This window comes from Nematostella vectensis, chromosome 8, assembly GCF_932526225.1.
Source record: "Nematostella vectensis chromosome 8, jaNemVect1.1, whole genome shotgun sequence".
Taxonomy (NCBI): domain Eukaryota; kingdom Metazoa; phylum Cnidaria; class Anthozoa; order Actiniaria; family Edwardsiidae; genus Nematostella; species Nematostella vectensis.
The window spans coordinates 12,281,367-12,289,450 of NC_064041.1; the positions used below are offsets into that span (position 1 = coordinate 12,281,367).

The following is an 8,084-nucleotide window of genomic DNA, read 5'->3' on the forward strand; positions in this document are numbered from 1 at the left end:
GCACGTAAATGATGCTCGAGGTGTTGCTTGAATGTGTCTTCCCGAAAGGGAAGGGGGCCGTACTCGGAGGTAGTGCAATACCGAGACAACCCGTGGCTGGGACGCAGCAAGCCGCTTATTCCACAGCCAGTTTCCAAAAATCAGTTTAATATATGAGCTACTCAATGAGCAGCGTATCAGATATTAAGCTGATAAGAACAGATACTACACTTGATCTTAGCCAAAAGGCCGAGAAGCGATGCAGAATCTGGCTCGGACTACATGGAGCGTTTATCATTCTAGGCCTCCGCCATGTGGGTGACGGACTCGGTTTTAGGCCCTTCTGCCTCCTAAGATCACATGTGATGATCAGTCATGAACGTACGAGCAGTATTCGCTTGATACACCGTCTTTGCGAGTGCAATGAGACATTTTTACCGCGCTAGTGCGTGCGTACGTTCTCACCGCACCGCTATAAAAGTCTAAAATATCACCGAGATCTTTCGTCTACGGCCATACCATCGAGAAAACACCGGTTCTCGTCCGATCACCGAAGTTAAGCTCGATTGGGCGCGGTTAGTACTTGGATGGGTGACCGCCTGGGAATACCGCGTGCTGTAGGCATTTCTTTTTCATTTTTTTCTAAACTATAAAGAAAAAGTTAGTGCAGGTTGATCATTGTCTAAGCTAAAGAAATGCCTCAGTTGTATGCGTTCTCAACTCGATCTATAGACAATTCAGGCATACTCAGCGACCGTATTGTAATCAAAATCGCGGTCGTAAACGTTCGCAAACGTTCAGCAGATTCAAGTAGAGTCATAATATTACAAGCGATCAGATCAGTGGATTGTGAAAGCCTGTAAGAGCGTTAGTACTCGCATAGGAAATGTCTCTCAATGCAGTAAAATACTATGAGAGAAAGTGCGCAGTATTATCGCATTGGTCGCGCGTTTACACCGCGAGTGAACACGAACATTACTCAGCTCACATCTCATACAAGCTGAGATGCCATTCATAGCGTAAACCTTGTCCAAATAAATGCTTTTCGAGATCATGTTTTCACTCACTAGAATAAAGCGCGAAGGTTGCAAAGCAGCGCGCGTATTCCACTGTTCTATTTTAGTGACGAAACAGTCGCACTGAACTTTCATCGCCGGTTAGCAACAACTGATCAAAACACAGCTCACCTTCGCTCGTTTCATCGCAAAAACACCGCTAGAATGCAGACCAAACACGACTAAAGCCTCTGCCCACCATGACGGTAATGTGAGAGCAAGTTGTTCGCTATTAGAAGTTAGAAATTTTACAATAGTTGACTGATTACAAGCGGTGTGAAGTCCGTGCTCTCGAGTCGCTCGTTGTGATTGTGTTGTGATTACACTTGATTCGTATTGTTCGGGGACTAGCGCGAACGCAGGTCCCCACTACCAGAAATGATACGCTCGAGTTACCCACATTTGGGGTAATCGCAGGGGTCAACCCAATCGAAGTGCAATGAGAGGGCCTCACCCTGAGAGGACCGCCTTGGTGATCACGGTAAACCTCCCGCGTCAGGTAAGTATGAGTTTATTTGGCGTCCCTGTACACCGACTGTCCCCGGCTGATTTCATCCTCCATGTGGGAACGGTGCATCGCGGTGATTATGACCCGTCGTCTTAATGACGATCCTGTCTCTTATTGATCTCTCCCGCTATAGCTCGCATGAACAGCACGTAAATGATGCTCGAGGTGTTGCTTGAATGTGTCTTCCCGAAAGGGAAGGGGGCCGTACTCGGAGGTAGTGCAATACCGAGACAACCCGTGGCTGGGACGCAGCAAGCCGCTTATTCCACAGCCAGTTTCCAAAAATCAGTTTAATATATGAGCTACTCAATGAGCAGCGTATCAGATATTAAGCTGATAAGAACAGATACTACACTTGATCTTAGCCAAAAGGCCGAGAAGCGATGCAGAATCTGGCTCGGACTACATGGAGCGTTTATCATTCTAGGCCTCCGCCATGTGGGTGACGGACTCGGTTTTAGGCCCTTCTGCCTCCTAAGATCACATGTGATGATCAGTCATGAACGTACGAGCAGTATTCGCTTGATACACCGTCTTTGCGAGTGCAATGAGACATTTTTACCGCGCTAGTGCGTGCGTACGTTCTCACCGCACCGCTATAAAAGTCTAAAATATCACCGAGATCTTTCGTCTACGGCCATACCATCGAGAAAACACCGGTTCTCGTCCGATCACCGAAGTTAAGCTCGATTGGGCGCGGTTAGTACTTGGATGGGTGACCGCCTGGGAATACCGCGTGCTGTAGGCATTTCTTTTTCATTTTTTTCTAAACTATAAAGAAAAAGTTAGTGCAGGTTGATCATTGTCTAAGCTAAAGAAATGCCTCAGTTGTATGCGTTCTCAACTCGATCTATAGACAATTCAGGCATACTCAGCGACCGTATTGTAATCAAAATCGCGGTCGTAAACGTTCGCAAACGTTCAGCAGATTCAAGTAGAGTCATAATATTACAAGCGATCAGATCAGTGGATTGTGAAAGCCTGTAAGAGCGTTAGTACTCGCATAGGAAATGTCTCTCAATGCAGTAAAATACTATGAGAGAAAGTGCGCAGTATTATCGCATTGGTCGCGCGTTTACACCGCGAGTGAACACGAACATTACTCAGCTCACATCTCATACAAGCTGAGATGCCATTCATAGCGTAAACCTTGTCCAAATAAATGCTTTTCGAGATCATGTTTTCACTCACTAGAATAAAGCGCGAAGGTTGCAAAGCAGCGCGCGTATTCCACTGTTCTATTTTAGTGACGAAACAGTCGCACTGAACTTTCATCGCCGGTTAGCAACAACTGATCAAAACACAGCTCACCTTCGCTCGTTTCATCGCAAAAACACCGCTAGAATGCAGACCAAACACGACTAAAGCCTCTGCCCACCATGACGGTAATGTGAGAGCAAGTTGTTCGCTATTAGAAGTTAGAAATTTTACAATAGTTGACTGATTACAAGCGGTGTGAAGTCCGTGCTCTCGAGTCGCTCGTTGTGATTGTGTTGTGATTACACTTGATTCGTATTGTTCGGGGACTAGCGCGAACGCAGGTCCCCACTACCAGAAATGATACGCTCGAGTTACCCACATTTGGGGTAATCGCAGGGGTCAACCCAATCGAAGTGCAATGAGAGGGCCTCACCCTGAGAGGACCGCCTTGGTGATCACGGTAAACCTCCCGCGTCAGGTAAGTATGAGTTTATTTGGCGTCCCTGTACACCGACTGTCCCCGGCTGATTTCATCCTCCATGTGGGAACGGTGCATCGCGGTGATTATGACCCGTCGTCTTAATGACGATCCTGTCTCTTATTGATCTCTCCCGCTATAGCTCGCATGAACAGCACGTAAATGATGCTCGAGGTGTTGCTTGAATGTGTCTTCCCGAAAGGGAAGGGGGCCGTACTCGGAGGTAGTGCAATACCGAGACAACCCGTGGCTGGGACGCAGCAAGCCGCTTATTCCACAGCCAGTTTCCAAAAATCAGTTTAATATATGAGCTACTCAATGAGCAGCGTATCAGATATTAAGCTGATAAGAACAGATACTACACTTGATCTTAGCCAAAAGGCCGAGAAGCGATGCAGAATCTGGCTCGGACTACATGGAGCGTTTATCATTCTAGGCCTCCGCCATGTGGGTGACGGACTCGGTTTTAGGCCCTTCTGCCTCCTAAGATCACATGTGATGATCAGTCATGAACGTAGTGCTATCACGTACGAGCAGTATTCGCTTGATACACCGTCTTTGCGAGTGCAATGAGACATTTTTACCGCGCTAGTGCGTGCGTACGTTCTCACCGCACCGCTATAAAAGTCTAAAATATCACCGAGATCTTTCGTCTACGGCCATACCATCGAGAAAACACCGGTTCTCGTCCGATCACCGAAGTTAAGCTCGATTGGGCGCGGTTAGTACTTGGATGGGTGACCGCCTGGGAATACCGCGTGCTGTAGGCATTTCTTTTTCATTTTTTTCTAAACTATAAAGAAAAAGTTAGTGCAGGTTGATCATTGTCTAAGCTAAAGAAATGCCTCAGTTGTATGCGTTCTCAACTCGATCTATAGACAATTCAGGCATACTCAGCGACCGTATTGTAATCAAAATCGCGGTCGTAAACGTTCGCAAACGTTCAGCAGATTCAAGTAGAGTCATAATATTACAAGCGATCAGATCAGTGGATTGTGAAAGCCTGTAAGAGCGTTAGTACTCGCATAGGAAATGTCTCTCAATGCAGTAAAATACTATGAGAGAAAGTGCGCAGTATTATCGCATTGGTCGCGCGTTTACACCGCGAGTGAACACGAACATTACTCAGCTCACATCTCATACAAGCTGAGATGCCATTCATAGCGTAAACCTTGTCCAAATAAATGCTTTTCGAGATCATGTTTTCACTCACTAGAATAAAGCGCGAAGGTTGCAAAGCAGCGCGCGTATTCCACTGTTCTATTTTAGTGACGAAACAGTCGCACTGAACTTTCATCGCCGGTTAGCAACAACTGATCAAAACACAGCTCACCTTCGCTCGTTTCATCGCAAAAACACCGCTAGAATGCAGACCAAACACGACTAAAGCCTCTGCCCACCATGACGGTAATGTGAGAGCAAGTTGTTCGCTATTAGAAGTTAGAAATTTTACAATAGTTGACTGATTACAAGCGGTGTGAAGTCCGTGCTCTCGAGTCGCTCGTTGTGATTGTGTTGTGATTACACTTGATTCGTATTGTTCGGGGACTAGCGCGAACGCAGGTCCCCACTACCAGAAATTATACGCTCGAGTTACCCACATTTGGGGTAATCGCAGGGGTCAACCCAATCGAAGTGCAATGAGAGGGCCTCACCCTGAGAGGACCGCCTTGGTGATCACGGTAAACCTCCCGCGTCAGGTAAGTATGAGTTTATTTGGCGTCCCTGTACACCGACTGTCCCCGGCTGATTTCATCCTCCATGTGGGAACGGTGCATCGCGGTGATTATGACCCGTCGTCTTAATGACGATCCTGTCTCTTATTGATCTCTCCCGCTATAGCTCGCATGAACAGCACGTAAATGATGCTCGAGGTGTTGCTTGAATGTGTCTTCCCGAAAGGGAAGGGGGCCGTACTCGGAGGTAGTGCAATACCGAGACAACCCGTGGCTGGGACGCAGCAAGCCGCTTATTCCACAGCCAGTTTCCAAAAATCAGTTTAATATATGAGCTACTCAATGAGCAGCGTATCAGATATTAAGCTGATAAGAACAGATACTACACTTGATCTTAGCCAAAAGGCCGAGAAGCGATGCAGAATCTGGCTCGGACTACATGGAGCGTTTATCATTCTAGGCCTCCGCCATGTGGGTGACGGACTCGGTTTTAGGCCCTTCTGCCTCCTAAGATCACATGTGATGATCAGTCATGAACGTACGAGCAGTATTCGCTTGATACACCGTCTTTGCGAGTGCAATGAGACATTTTTACCGCGCTAGTGCGTGCGTACGTTCTCACCGCACCGCTATAAAAGTCTAAAATATCACCGAGATCTTTCGTCTACGGCCATACCATCGAGAAAACACCGGTTCTCGTCCGATCACCGAAGTTAAGCTCGATTGGGCGCGGTTAGTACTTGGATGGGTGACCGCCTGGGAATACCGCGTGCTGTAGGCATTTCTTTTTCATTTTTTTCTAAACTATAAAGAAAAAGTTAGTGCAGGTTGATCATTGTCTAAGCTAAAGAAATGCCTCAGTTGTATGCGTTCTCAACTCGATCTATAGACAATTCAGGCATACTCAGCGACCGTATTGTAATCAAAATCGCGGTCGTAAACGTTCGCAAACGTTCAGCAGATTCAAGTAGAGTCATAATATTACAAGCGATCAGATCAGTGGATTGTGAAAGCCTGTAAGAGCGTTAGTACTCGCATAGGAAATGTCTCTCAATGCAGTAAAATACTATGAGAGAAAGTGCGCAGTATTATCGCATTGGTCGCGCGTTTACACCGCGAGTGAACACGAACATTACTCAGCTCACATCTCATACAAGCTGAGATGCCATTCATAGCGTAAACCTTGTCCAAATAAATGCTTTTCGAGATCATGTTTTCACTCACTAGAATAAAGCGCGAAGGTTGCAAAGCAGCGCGCGTATTCCACTGTTCTATTTTAGTGACGAAACAGTCGCACTGAACTTTCATCGCCGGTTAGCAACAACTGATCAAAACACAGCTCACCTTCGCTCGTTTCATCGCAAAAACACCGCTAGAATGCAGACCAAACACGACTAAAGCCTCTGCCCACCATGACGGTAATGTGAGAGCAAGTTGTTCGCTATTAGAAGTTAGAAATTTTACAATAGTTGACTGATTACAAGCGGTGTGAAGTCCGTGCTCTCGAGTCGCTCGTTGTGATTGTGTTGTGATTACACTTGATTCGTATTGTTCGGGGACTAGCGCGAACGCAGGTCCCCACTACCAGAAATTATACGCTCGAGTTACCCACATTTGGGGTAATCGCAGGGGTCAACCCAATCGAAGTGCAATGAGAGGGCCTCACCCTGAGAGGACCGCCTTGGTGATCACGGTAAACCTCCCGCGTCAGGTAAGTATGAGTTTATTTGGCGTCCCTGTACACCGACTGTCCCCGGCTGATTTCATCCTCCATGTGGGAACGGTGCATCGCGGTGATTATGACCCGTCGTCTTAATGACGATCCTGTCTCTTATTGATCTCTCCCGCTATAGCTCGCATGAACAGCACGTAAATGATGCTCGAGGTGTTGCTTGAATGTGTCTTCCCGAAAGGGAAGGGGGCCGTACTCGGAGGTAGTGCAATACCGAGACAACCCGTGGCTGGGACGCAGCAAGCCGCTTATTCCACAGCCAGTTTCCAAAAATCAGTTTAATATATGAGCTACTCAATGAGCAGCGTATCAGATATTAAGCTGATAAGAACAGATACTACACTTGATCTTAGCCAAAAGGCCGAGAAGCGATGCAGAATCTGGCTCGGACTACATGGAGCGTTTATCATTCTAGGCCTCCGCCATGTGGGTGACGGACTCGGTTTTAGGCCCTTCTGCCTCCTAAGATCACATGTGATGATCAGTCATGAACGTACGAGCAGTATTCGCTTGATACACCGTCTTTGCGAGTGCAATGAGACATTTTTACCGCGCTAGTGCGTGCGTACGTTCTCACCGCACCGCTATAAAAGTCTAAAATATCACCGAGATCTTTCGTCTACGGCCATACCATCGAGAAAACACCGGTTCTCGTCCGATCACCGAAGTTAAGCTCGATTGGGCGCGGTTAGTACTTGGATGGGTGACCGCCTGGGAATACCGCGTGCTGTAGGCATTTCTTTTTCATTTTTTTCTAAACTATAAAGAAAAAGTTAGTGCAGGTTGATCATTGTCTAAGCTAAAGAAATGCCTCAGTTGTATGCGTTCTCAACTCGATCTATAGACAATTCAGGCATACTCAGCGACCGTATTGTAATCAAAATCGCGGTCGTAAACGTTCGCAAACGTTCAGCAGATTCAAGTAGAGTCATAATATTACAAGCGATCAGATCAGTGGATTGTGAAAGCCTGTAAGAGCGTTAGTACTCGCATAGGAAATGTCTCTCAATGCAGTAAAATACTATGAGAGAAAGTGCGCAGTATTATCGCATTGGTCGCGCGTTTACACCGCGAGTGAACACGAACATTACTCAGCTCACATCTCATACAAGCTGAGATGCCATTCATAGCGTAAACCTTGTCCAAATAAATGCTTTTCGAGATCATGTTTTCACTCACTAGAATAAAGCGCGAAGGTTGCAAAGCAGCGCGCGTATTCCACTGTTCTATTTTAGTGACGAAACAGTCGCACTGAACTTTCATCGCCGGTTAGCAACAACTGATCAAAACACAGCTCACCTTCGCTCGTTTCATCGCAAAAACACCGCTAGAATGCAGACCAAACACGACTAAAGCCTCTGCCCACCATGACGGTAATGTGAGAGCAAGTTGTTCGCTATTAGAAGTTAGAAATTTTACAATAGTTGACTGATTACAAGCGGTGTGAAGTCCGTGC

At 46.6% G+C, this 8,084-nt stretch overlaps 14 non-coding genes across 14 annotated transcripts; 5 read left to right on the top strand and 9 right to left on the bottom strand.

The window, feature by feature from the left end:
- Positions 1-47: 47 nt before the first annotated feature.
- Positions 48-240, bottom strand: LOC125570719. The gene has a single exon (XR_007313044.1). It is a non-coding gene; the product is annotated as a U2 spliceosomal RNA (small nuclear RNA).
- A 244-nt stretch (positions 241-484) lies between these two features.
- Positions 485-603, top strand: LOC125570980. The gene has a single exon (XR_007313290.1). It is a non-coding gene; the product is annotated as a 5S ribosomal RNA (ribosomal RNA).
- Positions 604-1,375: 772 nt separating this feature from the next.
- LOC125570465 lies at positions 1,376-1,541 on the bottom strand. Its single transcript, XR_007312792.1, has one exon. It is a non-coding gene; the product is annotated as a U1 spliceosomal RNA (small nuclear RNA).
- Positions 1,542-1,734: 193 nt separating this feature from the next.
- On the bottom strand, positions 1,735-1,927 carry LOC125570720. The gene has a single exon (XR_007313045.1). It is a non-coding gene; the product is annotated as a U2 spliceosomal RNA (small nuclear RNA).
- A 244-nt stretch (positions 1,928-2,171) lies between these two features.
- Positions 2,172-2,290, top strand: LOC125570981. Its single transcript, XR_007313291.1, has one exon. It is a non-coding gene; the product is annotated as a 5S ribosomal RNA (ribosomal RNA).
- A 772-nt stretch (positions 2,291-3,062) lies between these two features.
- LOC125570466 lies at positions 3,063-3,228 on the bottom strand. The gene has a single exon (XR_007312793.1). It is a non-coding gene; the product is annotated as a U1 spliceosomal RNA (small nuclear RNA).
- Positions 3,229-3,421: 193 nt separating this feature from the next.
- Positions 3,422-3,614, bottom strand: LOC125570721. Its single transcript, XR_007313046.1, has one exon. It is a non-coding gene; the product is annotated as a U2 spliceosomal RNA (small nuclear RNA).
- Positions 3,615-3,871: 257 nt separating this feature from the next.
- LOC125570982 lies at positions 3,872-3,990 on the top strand. Its single transcript, XR_007313292.1, has one exon. It is a non-coding gene; the product is annotated as a 5S ribosomal RNA (ribosomal RNA).
- A 772-nt stretch (positions 3,991-4,762) lies between these two features.
- On the bottom strand, positions 4,763-4,928 carry LOC125570384. The gene has a single exon (XR_007312711.1). It is a non-coding gene; the product is annotated as a U1 spliceosomal RNA (small nuclear RNA).
- Positions 4,929-5,121: 193 nt separating this feature from the next.
- LOC125570722 lies at positions 5,122-5,314 on the bottom strand. Its single transcript, XR_007313047.1, has one exon. It is a non-coding gene; the product is annotated as a U2 spliceosomal RNA (small nuclear RNA).
- A 244-nt stretch (positions 5,315-5,558) lies between these two features.
- On the top strand, positions 5,559-5,677 carry LOC125570983. Its single transcript, XR_007313293.1, has one exon. It is a non-coding gene; the product is annotated as a 5S ribosomal RNA (ribosomal RNA).
- Positions 5,678-6,449: 772 nt separating this feature from the next.
- Positions 6,450-6,615, bottom strand: LOC125570385. The gene has a single exon (XR_007312712.1). It is a non-coding gene; the product is annotated as a U1 spliceosomal RNA (small nuclear RNA).
- Positions 6,616-6,808: 193 nt separating this feature from the next.
- Positions 6,809-7,001, bottom strand: LOC125570723. The gene has a single exon (XR_007313048.1). It is a non-coding gene; the product is annotated as a U2 spliceosomal RNA (small nuclear RNA).
- A 244-nt stretch (positions 7,002-7,245) lies between these two features.
- On the top strand, positions 7,246-7,364 carry LOC125570984. Its single transcript, XR_007313294.1, has one exon. It is a non-coding gene; the product is annotated as a 5S ribosomal RNA (ribosomal RNA).
- The last annotated feature ends 720 nt before the right edge of the window (positions 7,365-8,084 follow it).